The sequence below is a fragment of the Phalacrocorax carbo genome, chromosome 9 (genome assembly GCF_963921805.1).
Source record: "Phalacrocorax carbo chromosome 9, bPhaCar2.1, whole genome shotgun sequence".
In the NCBI taxonomy this organism is placed as follows: Eukaryota; Metazoa; Chordata; class Aves; order Suliformes; family Phalacrocoracidae; genus Phalacrocorax; species Phalacrocorax carbo.
In genome coordinates, this window is record NC_087521.1 from 12,814,414 (window position 1) to 12,826,489 (window position 12,076).

A 12,076-nucleotide genomic window follows, 5' to 3' on the forward strand; every position below is an offset into this window, starting at 1 on the left:
GCCCTGCACACCTTGACGCTTCCTACAGCACCAGCTAGCCTGGCTTTGCAGGCCACTAAAGGGGACAAGCACTGGGGGAATGGTCATCCCTCCACCCTCCCCCAGCGCCATTGCTAGAGCCTGGCCTGGTTTGGAGGCCAGGTACTAAAATGCCTAAGGAATGAATGGAGAGTCTCATGAGGCCAATGCTGGGAATGATCTCGAGTGCAAATTTCCTCCTGTCCCTCCCTAAAGCAGACCTGCCCTGGGCTCTGTGAAGGCCATGGAGAAGTTAACTCTGCAGCTGGGGAGACATCTGTGATTTGGCGAGGATAGGTTCTTTCCACAGAGGCTGCTAATTCTGTATGACCTAATCTGGGTTTGCTGCTCCTCTGCGCTGTGAGTCACAGTGTGCACAGTCCTTTGGTCACTGTGGCAGGCTGCAGGACTTCACAGTGGCCTTTTGGTCTTCCTAGAGAAGATGACTCTCTTTGACCTGGCTGCTGTGTGCTCTTCGACACTTTCCATTTATGTGTAATAAGATCACAATGATCTGCCACAAGAGTAGGCTATCATCTGAAGATCTTCTCAGCAACAAGCAATACATTAGCTGGCTGGGAGTTGCGCTGGTCCAGAATGATGCCTGTATGAAAAATTTCCCCAAAGGAGCCATTGACAGCTCTTAGGAATTAAAGACCACAGAAAGATACAGCCATTAGTGTGGGGCAGCCTGTCTTGTCAAGGTAAAGCTTTACAGAGGTGGGTGGAGGGGAAAAAAACCCTTGATATAAAAATAAAGCGGAAGTTGATCGATCATTGCAAGGTGAGTGCTGCCTTCCTCATCAGCCTGCCCAGCACCCAAGGAAAAGCTGTTGCCATCAGTAAACCCAGCCCCTTGACTGGAGGACTCTCTACCCTACCCCACACCTACTGGGCAGCTGAGCCCTAAGACTCTGCAGATTCCCAAGCTGCAAGCACTGGGCCATGGGTACCAGATTAGCTCTTTTTATTTCCTTTCATTTAGCAGGATCCTGCAGAGCTGGGCAGCTGCCAGTCAGTCTGTCAAGACACGAACTATTTTGGGAATTTTTATGATGGAACAATATTTTTTCGGTAAACAAACGGAAAGCTGTTAAACAGGGACCTTCACCTCACAGCTCCCGGTTCAGCTCCTTCACTGCTGCGATGCCACAGTGACTGTACTGTCCACTCTGCAGAGCTCCTTCATGGCTCGAGCAGGGGCAAAACAAATAGCAGCTTTTTTTCCCCTTTTCATGAACTCCTCAACAACAACAACAAAAAAGCCAAAAAAGAAAAAAGAGAAGAAAAAGAGTAATTTTTGTTTAAGCAGCAGAAGCATTTTCTTGGTGGACTTAACCCTTCACACACCTGAGGGCAAGCTGTATATTGGCTCTGTGTCCTATGTTATCTGACCACGCAGCATCTAGCCACATCCCAAGCTGGATTTCCTCAGGACTGCTGGAACACAAATCCAACCACCAGTGACACAGGGCTGACTGTGCACAAAAGGAAGACTTCCTTTTTCACAGCGTCTGTTAATAGGAAGCCCTGATGGAGTCACAGAGTGCACAGACGAAGATGTTTGAACAGAAGAATTGAACAGGTAAAGGAGGGCAGAAACCTTTCCCACTCTAAAATGGAGGTACTACATTTCTCAGGGGAAAAAACCCAAAAGGGGCCAGTGAGTCCCTGCTGCTGCCATGGGCTAAAATGGGTTTCACAATTCCTATGTATCAGTGCCAGTCTCACAAGGGGTGTATCTGCCCCTGCCTTTGGGAGAACTGACTGATGGCAATCAATTGGAAAGAGTCAAGACATTTGTCTGCTACACACACACTTTGTCCATGCCAGGTCATGAAGGCAGTTTATGCTTTTCCTCGGTTCCTGGAAAGTCCAGTCCAGCTTGTACAACAGTGCTGGCTCACACAGGCCCTACTGGCAGCCCATTAACTCCAGAGCATGCAGAACGCTGAAGTGTCCCAAGGGATGGTTGTCTGCTTCTCTTCTCTGCCCCATGTTCCACTGTCAAACTTATCAAGGAGTTGTAGTTTGCCCCACTGAAAACTCACACAGTAGGATCTTTTGCTTGCCCCATCCTGATTCTGCCTTGGCATCTCTCCTGTAACTTATTAACTGTTTTCACTCTGAGACTCTGCTACTAATGACTTTTTTAGAGGAGCCTTCAGTAAAGTTGCCTGGGAGCAGCTGTACCTTCTCCCTGGCCAGCTATCTTCCCTTCTCTGTGGCCAGTTGAAGCCCTCACTTTCCTGTCTTGTCCTCCAGTTTCTTGGGTTTCTTCTGTTTGCTTTTGCAGCCTCAGCAGGTCAGCTCTGGCGCATCTGTCTCTTACCCTTCTCCATTTCACTCTGACACTTCCTGGGATTCCTCCCATGTCCATTTGTACACATGACCCTCTTCTCACCCACAGGTTTTCAGCACCCTTCCAGGGCAGCTTCCCCACCCCACTGTTACTTCTCTTCCTGCCCACTGCATAGAGTAGCTTTCCTCGGCACTGTGGTTTGCTCTCTGCCATGTAGAAGCAGAAATCACCTAGCCCCACCATGGGAGTGCCATGCATTAGGGATCAGAGTCCCGGGAGTGCTGGGAGGACATGGGTGAGCATCTCAGGAACTGCAGCAGTGGTGCTGTGGGAAGGATGCATACCAGTCCTGAAGCTCCCTAGCATTTAAGGCATCCCCATTCTGCAGCTGGATGTACATAGGCCAATCTACTCAGGTCTTTTGGAACCCAAGTCTGCATTTTAAACATACATCTAAGCTGTCAAAATCCCTGCAGCTCATATCTCCTGTGATTACAGCTTCTGCTGTCTGTTATTGGAGTGCTGCTCCTATTTCTTCTTCTTGGTTTGGCTTCCTACTGACTTTCCCTCTCTTGATTTTAGCCCCATGAATTGAACTTCTGTGTGCTTACCTGGTCCATCTGCTCCACAGAGAACATACTCCATTCCCAGTAAATAGCCCAGATCTCCTCCTTCTTGTCTTTTTCTCATGAGCAGGTTGTGCTCTTCTGCAGGGCGTTATCTCTTCAGCACTCAATGGCTTACCCAAATCGGTGTCGCTTTTGCCTATCACTCCTGTTCCTCCTGTTCAGCCTCATTCCTCCCCTAAAGAAGGCTTCTCTTTCTGCGGCAGTTTTATTCCCCCAGCTTTTATCCACCTTGGTCTCCCCCAGATCCAGCTGTATTCTGTCTTCTACGCCATTCTGGGAGCTATGCTTCAGAAGGGTCACCACACCAGAGGGGGACAATCCTACAGCAAGTCATGCCAATATAACATGTTCTGCTTATGCTTACCTTATGCCTCTCTGGGCCTTAGTCTGTAGTTGCAGAGCTCTGTCTTGGGTTTGAGCACTTGTCACATGGGGATGTAGCAGAATACATCATGGGCCTTGTCCCAGCAACTTCTCTGCTGTGACTTGGCCACAACCACTTGTAGGTCTAGGCACTGGGCACCAAAAGGATCCTTTGCATCTACAGTTTTTACGGTTATTCCTTCAGTCAGGTTGTAGATAAATACACCCACAAGGCTGGAAGGCAACTTAGCCCCTCTGTGGCTGTGACAACAGCCAGCTGGACTATGGGGTCACTGGTGGGGCCCCTCCCACAAGGGAGCTGCAAGGAGGAGCAGGGAAGAGGTCTTGAATTGTGACACTGGCAAAACCAGTGCCCTGGGAAAGAGCTCAGAGTCCTGCCTCATCTTCACTCAGTCCGTCTGTGCCTCCGTGAAGGATGTTCTTTCTGTCAGCTTCCAACCTGCAGGCATCTACTGGTCCTCTGTTGTTTATAATACTGTAATTTGTTGCCTTGGAAATAAGTGCTGTTTTATCCCAAACAGAGCCTACAGTTTCACAGTGCAATCAAGTGAGAGGAGCAGATGGTTTCCCCCATCTCTTCTGTTGTATTTCCCATTATCCTCATCAACAGTTAGATGACAGGAATCTATGATTCAGTGCAAGTATCTGTGGCTCGGCTGTATCTATCCATGTAAGCTGGGGAGCCATGTTTCTGCTGGGATATGACATGCCTTTGCGTCTAGCATCACCATTTTGGCTTCTTGCAAATGGAACTTGACCAAAAGCCTAAAATAAATAACTTCTTGCTGACTTCAGTGGTGTTCGTGAGTGGTGGGCAGAAGGTTCAACACCTGCAGTTTCTGTTTCCCGGGGCTTTGTAGTATCTATCCTTAAGCCTTCAGCTCTCTGCAAGCTCATTTTACTGTTTTATATGTTGAACTTTGTACAATATATGTCTTGTGCTCTCAGCAGACACTGGTATTCTCCTTTCCTGCAGCTCTCCTGGGCTGAAGCTCAGCTGCAGTTTGGCAGCAGCTGTGCTAGGTAGGACTCAGGGAACTGGGTGGGGGCTAGGTCTTCATGCAAACGTCTTTGCCTGGAAGCAGTTTTCAGAAGAGCTGTTGGTACAGGGGCACAGTGGGGTCGTGGCTCTAATATGCACTTGGGAAATCAAAGAGATGTGAGGACTTTATAGGGCTGAGGAGCCTTAGGGATCTGAAACGGCTGGGGAAATCAGCACTTCCAAGCCTGCAATTAATTGCTTTGCAAACAGTTCTGCTTTCATTCTTCAGCATTATTCTGTGTGATTCAATCTGATTTGTTTGAATTCTGTTCTGAGGCTTATGTCCTACGCAGCACTGTGCTGCTTGTGTGCTGTCTTTCGTTGCCAGAGCAAATGGGAATGAGCAAAGTTAGGCTGGAGATTAATGGAATATTTCCTCCTTTCATAGCAGTAGGATCCTTGAGCAGCTTTTTAGTGGGAACAAGGAGAGCAAAACCCCGACTGGCTTCAAGATTACGCCTGGTTGGTTTATGAAGGACATTATATAAGTGATGCTGTTAGAGCCTGTGGCTGAATTTAGTGATCCAGTGTCTCTTCCAGTTCTAGCTTTCTGGGATCCAGCTATGTTTAAAATTCACTTGAAGAAGGGAAAATTATCCTCAAGCTTCAAATGTTCTGAATTAAAAATGGAAAATGGAGCAGAGGTGATTGAAACCTTCGGTTCTTGGTTATCCTTGCCTAGCAGTAGGCAGGCTGCAGAGCCAGGGCAAGTGAGGAGGTTGGCTTGTGGAAAGAAACAAAATTTCTGTAGTATGGCGTGGAGATGTGGCTTGGGAAGGGCAAGGCAGAGCCCTGGGGAGGGCAATCATCAATGGTGGGGGAAGGTGGGAGGGCCAAGTGCAGAACTGAGGTAGGGGGTGCAGGCCCATGAATATGGGAGGAGGAGAAAGGAAGAGAATTGCCTTTCCTGTACATACTGTATCTGGCTCTTTTGCTTATCACTGAATTTATCCTTTCTGCAATGAGTAACTGACTGAGGCTCCTTGTGCTGCACCATTAATCTGTGGCTTTCCATTAACAGGCAGGTGCTTGTACCCGGGGGACCACCATGCTGACTGCCAGAGATTCCTGGCACCGGGTACTACGGAGTTAAGCAGCCAGGCTGGAGTGTGCAAACAAACAGTGAGACCTGTACTAACAGCCCTGCTTTGTGTTAGTGGGAAGCACAGGCTCCAACTTCTTCCGATTTCTCACCTGTCCAGACTGGTACAGAGAGAAAATGCCTCTTGGAGTTGCAGAGAAAACCACACCTATTTACAGTGGATTCCCCAGGGCCCTCCTGTGGGGTATTAACCCTTCAGCCCTTGGGCCCACAGTGTCCCTCTGGCACGGAGAATTCCCCATCATCCCTGGGGAAATGAGCCCTTCTGCCTCTGCTGCAGGGATATCTCCTGTTTGTGGCCCAGGGCATTGGCCCATCCACTCCCTAGAGCAAGTCACTGCTTTCTCTTTCTTCTCTATCTGTACAGTTATCTCCGTCCTTTGCATAACTGTGCACTGGGGCTCTCTCTGTGGCAGCTGGGCTTCCTGACCCAGCTCCTTCCCCCAGAAAGCAGAACTTGCTCTGCTGATTTTGGGTTGGACCTGTGATCACGTCTCTGTGTTTGTCTCAGACCCACCAAGTTTCCCTGAGATACTAGATCATCCCCTCCTTGAAATATCCTTGCTCTCTTCAGACTTCTTCCTGGTCTCACTGTTTGCTTTCCCTCTTTTCCCTGGTTTCTGAGTTTTCTCGGAAGGAATCCCGTGCTCTGGCCTCCTCAGGCTAGAGTGTTGTGTTGTTGTTTTTCCTTTCGTCGCTATGGGCAGGGATTTTGAATACTGAGCCAAGGAGAGGGAGGGAAGAAGGGAGGCAGAGAAAGGAGGGAGTACAAGGGGAGGGATGAAGAAAGTCAGGAAAGTGAGAAAGCAAAGTGTGCAGGGGAGCAGGGTAAGGAAGAGACGGTGGAGGAATGAAATGAAGAAGGAGGATAGAGGGCATTGTGGAGAGAAGGAGTTTTGGATAAACACCAGGGAGAGCTTTTTCATTGGTTCTTTATTAATAGCAATATTGCAGCAGACAGCAATATCCAGAGGAAGGCAAGGAACACCCCATCTGCCTAGGACACAAGGCATGAGAGGTTATTCAAGGCAAAGAGATCCTTCAGAAAATGAACATCCAAACCTAGAGCAGCCAGTAGGAGCACAGGCTGCAGCTGGGAAAATATTAGATGGGAATTTGGTGGATAAGGGGAGAATGTGAAGCACAAAGACCCAGAAAAAATTGTAGGTCCTTCCTTCAGTCTGTTGGAAGTAGGAAGCCTGGGAGAGGGCTGATAGGTTTCCTGGGAACAGGGAAGAAAGTAGAGCAGCTAAGGAAGCTTAGGGCACTGCAGAGAAGCTAAATAATTCCTATACCAAAAAGAAAAAAAGACAAAACCCCCTAATAGTGCAGCTCAGCTGCTACAGACAAGACACCCTCAGGCAGTGAGAACTTCTAAAAGCAAAGACTGGTGTCTCAGAAAACAACAGTTGCCAGGACCTGAGGAGCAGAGTGAAAGAAAACAGCAGCTGTGTGCAGAAATAGGGGAGGGCAGAGAGCACCAAGAATTGCGTACACAGGTCTTATTTCAATCCCAGGTAAATTGCTGGGATGCTCACTAAGGATCTGCAGGTTCCCTCCACACACCCACCTGATCTGCTACATTGCAGTGGGAAATCTGCAGCTCGCTTTCCTGTGCAAAGGAAAATCATGCTCCTGGAGCCGCTATATGTTATGGAGTGTTTCCTGCTGGTAGAAATAACCACAGCACATGGATTTTCAAAAAGCCAGGAGCAGTGCCTTTCACAGGAACTTCTTGATGACTCTAAGTGGCCAGAAGGTGATTTATGCTGGCACTGCTGAAATATTGCAAAGAAGTAGAAGCTGAAGGCCCTGAAGGCTCATAGCAGTCCATCCCTGGGAGCCATGCAGGGGCGGCTTTATGGTAGGATGGAAACTAATCCAGAGAATATTGTAATGCCACCAAGTGAGTCTGGGATAGACCTTCAGCTGGAATACTGAGGAGTGCTTCTCATCACCCTTGCTGGGGAAAACAGGGAAGATGGAGGTAGATAAAGAAATTTACTGAAAAGATGAAGCCCCTTCCACATGAGCAGGGATTGCAAGGAACGCAACATATCAGTTTATAGAGAAGATAAATGGGGAAGGGATATGAATTAAATAGGACTATAACTTTTTTAGGAAAGACTATATATTTCTAAGTCTAAGCCAATGTCCAACTGACAAAGATAAGAAGCAAATTCCTCTCTGGAGAGGTTATTCCACAACAGTCCAACATAAAGATTATTTAACTCAAGGATCCAGCACTGTCAGAGACAAGCTCTTGCACAGCATTTACCAGCCCCGGTATCTAATCAGTCCTGTTTTTATAAACAAGCAGCCTGGGGAACAATCAGCCTGTGTCCATTAGGGTGCTGTCTGACCACTGTGGTGGTGAGTGCTCTGGCCTTAGCACTGCCGCCAGCCCAGACCCAGCTGCTTCCCCCCCGTGACTTGGGGGCAATTTACCATCCTCTCATTCCTACTGCTTGTGTGATTTGTCTCTTCACTCCCCAGCCCAATTCTGCGAAATGACTGGAAGTAACTTTTTTTAAAGAAAAATCAGACTAGAAATGAGGTAGGGTTGCATGAAGGGAACTGCTAAATCAGAACTGAGTCATGGCTGGTGGGGATGGTGTGATGTGCAGCCAGAGGTGGCCGAAGGGCAGCTACATCTTCACTTGCATCACTGCCACACACACCCCTCCCCCCGCAGGCTGAAGCTCTTTCTTGCTGCAGATAGGTACTGTACTCTGACTTACAGGAGTTTAAACATGTAAGTCAGTCCTATGTTGCATCCCTCAGTGGATGGTTTTCAGTATTGACCATCAGGATTGCATATAATCCTAATATTGAAGGCAAAGATTAGGAAAAAGGGAAGCAGATTTATGAGGATTTGGGTGATTTAGGTGGATGGGTGACAGATAAAAAACACTGTTTCATGTAGCAAGTGTCAGACGATAAGTGTGGGTGCAAGGAGCGGGTCTGAGGAATCCCCCTTAAGCAGAGCCACAGCACAGCTCTCTGAGCCTCAGTGGGTGGGAGGAGAATCATTAACCCTGTCAGCCTGCACAGAGAGGCAATGTGGGAGGGAATTTTACATGTGGGAGGTCAATGTGGCTTTATGTCTGCGAGGCCTGTCCCGTGTGCACATTGTTGTGCTAGTCAGCCCTGAAGAGGTTGCAGAAAGGAGGTCAACTGGAGTGGCTAACGTCCTGACTAAACCTAGAATATTAATATCAAGCATATAAAACTGTGCTTGGACATGCAACAGAGATATTTAGGTCTAGTGTATCATTGGCCAAGAAAGCCACTGGTGGTGGTTTTAGGAGGGTGTGGAGGGCAAGCAAAGGACTATCATTGCTGGGGTCTTAAATGTGCTTTCTGTGTGCTTGGAGGACATGGCGCATTAAATGCTGGGGACCCTCAGGAGCTCGTGGCGCTCTGGCTCTCATTGCTGTGCCGCGGACAGGGCTGTAACATCAAGAGTGATGCTGAGAAACCTGGCAAGATGGACCAGTACTGACTCTGCCTCCCCTGCCCACCTTTAGGGGACATGGGCCTGCCCCAGGCAGCATCCGTTCCTGCTGTGAGATGCCCCCCAGACAATACAGAAAAGAGGGGTGAGAAGGACAAGGATGGCTGCGGTGCCATCATGTGGCATCCTGGCCTAGGCCTGAATCTGGCCAATGACCCACACAATTCATTCACTTGGGGAAGGCAGAGAAACGCATGCTGGCAGGTGAAAAGCCAGGAAAAGAGAGCAGCTCCTCTGCAATCAAACCCTGTGCTGGTGCAGCTCTGTTTTGCTCTAGAGTTCGCTCTGTTCCTGATAACTTTCTGTCCCTGTGTTGTGTTGCAGGGTCTGTGTTTCCACATCCATGAGCCTTCACCTTCCACACAGTTTATTTTGGACAAAAGTATGCAAATCATCCCTTTCGTCTGAGGAGAAAGCCATCTTCCAAGCAGCGAGGTACGGACAGCTTTTTATATTCTGTGCAGTGGAACTTTTGCTTTTTTCTCAGCCTCTCCTGTCTCCATTGCAGATGCTGTCATTCCCACTTGGTTAATTTGTCTTTGTCAGCACATGTTTCCACAGCAGTGGCAAGACTGACTGGCCCTGGTAGGGCCAGCCATGTTTACCCGACCACTCTGCATCCTTCGGCGAGCAGCCTGTTGTTGGTGACTTTTCTGTTCACTTTTACCCACTGAAGCCACAAATTCTCAATGAATTCTTATGCTTTTTCTAGCCTGAATGAAACTATCTGAAAAGTAAACGTTTGGTGTTTACATGAGGCAAAACCCGGCTTGGGAAAAGAACACTTCAAGCACAGGCGGCTGCAAGAATGAGGAAAATTCCCCTGTGAGACAAGAGTTCCCAATTCGAGAAAGAATGATGCAAGTTTGTCCCTTTAAACATGTGCGTAAGCACTGTCCCGAACAAGGATGCTTCCCTGGAACTAGCTCTTCAACAGTTAAGTTAAACAAGTCCCAGTTAGGACTAACTTTGATTAACATAATAATGGAGGCTTGGCTGCCCCCAGGACCTGCAGAGGGGAAGAAGGGAAGGAAAGGCATCATAGGCTGAAGGGCGGGATTCAGCTATACCCTTTCCTCCCTGCTTCCCGACCTTCTTTAGCACAGTCTTGGGTACTCAGCTTTGAAATAAGTCCACTGCAAACATGCTGCGAGTGCTGGTCATATACAGACTGGTAGGTGTGGGGTCCCTGCTCCCGTCCCGTTGGGGCTGGCTGGGGCGGAAGAGCACCCATGAAGAGGCAAGTACTTGAGGCTGGGGCTGTAGATGTCTGTGTTGCAATGAGATCTCCCAGCTCTGCCCACTAGAGAAAGGGAAATGAAAAAGGGAAAAACAATGGAAGACAGAGCAGGGAGAGCTCTCTTTCTTCCAGCCCCCAGCAGAGAAGGGGAAATGGCACTTTCCCACCTTCCCCAGGGCAGGGCAGGGCTGCAGGAGGAACCATGTGCTGGACTGGACCTTACTCAGTCAGGTCATCAGCCTCCTCTGAAATCCCCCTGGTTTTCCCTCTCCCTTCCCTCAGGACACAGCAGTTGCAAGTGAGCTGCCATGCCCGGAAGGCAACTTGCGTGAATTGCTAGAGAGAGATATTGCCAACCACATTGGGATCCCTCCAGCTTAAGGCACTAGAAAAATCTGTCCTATCTGATATAGGAAGGTGAAGGAATGCGTGTGGAAAAAGTACATCTCAGCTCGCACTTCTCCCTTCCCCCCAAGATGAGCTGCCAAGATTAAAGAAATATTGGGGTTGTAGGCAAAGGCGTATGGAAAGTATTCTGCATCTCTGAAAACAAAAAAGATAAAAGAACAACAGCATAAGGAGAGTAGGAATGAGGATATGTGTGCAGTGTCCTGCCAAGCCAGGCTGTTACCTATTTCTGTAGGACAACTTGGGCAAAGTATATCCTATATTGAACACAACATTTCTGGTCCCCTGTTCCTGCTCAGTCCCAACTCCCCAACTGAATTCTCTTGCTCTTGCTGAGACACAGATGAAGAGGACAAGGCTGGAAGTGCTGGCGTTGAGACCTTGTGGATGATTAATAGCATGAATTGTTGGTGGTGAAAAGAAATGAAATTGATGAATGCTGAAAAGAAACAATGACTGATAGCCAGGAGAAAGAAAACAAGGCAGGATGGATAGTGCCTCTCTGTGCGGCTGGGTGGGTGGGGAGGATAGGGCAAAGAGGTGGCAGTGTCCCTCAGCTCTGTGACAGACTCCTCTTGTCTGTAATGACCTGCCTACAGGGCCCAGGGACACGCGAGGTCTCAGAGGAATTTGCTGGTTGTGAGGCCCCGCTGTGATTCACCCTGTTTGGGAGACAAGTCTCATCTCTTCCCCCGTTTACTTTGGGCATAGGCTGAGGCAGAGGGAGCTGCGTAGCACTGGTCAGCCCAGTGGTTTTGCTAACCACTCTAGTATCTCTCTTTCCAAAGACAAAGGAGCGTTTCTGTCCTGAAGTGCTTTAGGCACAACAGCCCTGGAGCATCCAATACCTGAAATTCTTTAGGAGCACCAGTCCAGTGTGGCCCTGCAGCTTTGCAGAGTTTTGCTTCCCAGAAGAGTTTGGCAGGTGTATGTGGGAATAGGCCAATGTTAGAGAGAAAGAGGAAGGAGACAATTCAAATCCATGCAAATAAGTTATCAGGAAGGCCCCAGTCCACCACCTGCTCCCCCATCTCCACCTGACATCATGGTGCTAGAGTGTGGGGCACCATGAGTGTGCCTGTGCCTCAGGCATCCTGGGATGCCGCAGTGATGATAAGGGAAGAAGACCAAAGCACCTGGGCAGAGTAGCCTTGAACCCCTCTGCTTTCTCCTGGCTCCTCTCCACCCTAGTCAAAGGGCTGGCAGAGCTGGGGCTGACAGCCCTTGATGTGTCTGCGGGGGTGACAGCATCGTGTGGGACATGAGCGGGCTGGGGTGGGGTGGGCTGTGATGAGAGGCAGCTCACTTCGCAGGTGGCAGCGGGGTTGCCCTGCAGTGCTCCCTGCCCCTATGCCTTTGCTGCCCTGAGTGAGGTGGGCTTGGTGCTGGGGAGCCCTGGCCACACTCTGGTCCTAGGCCTCCTTGTTCTCAGGC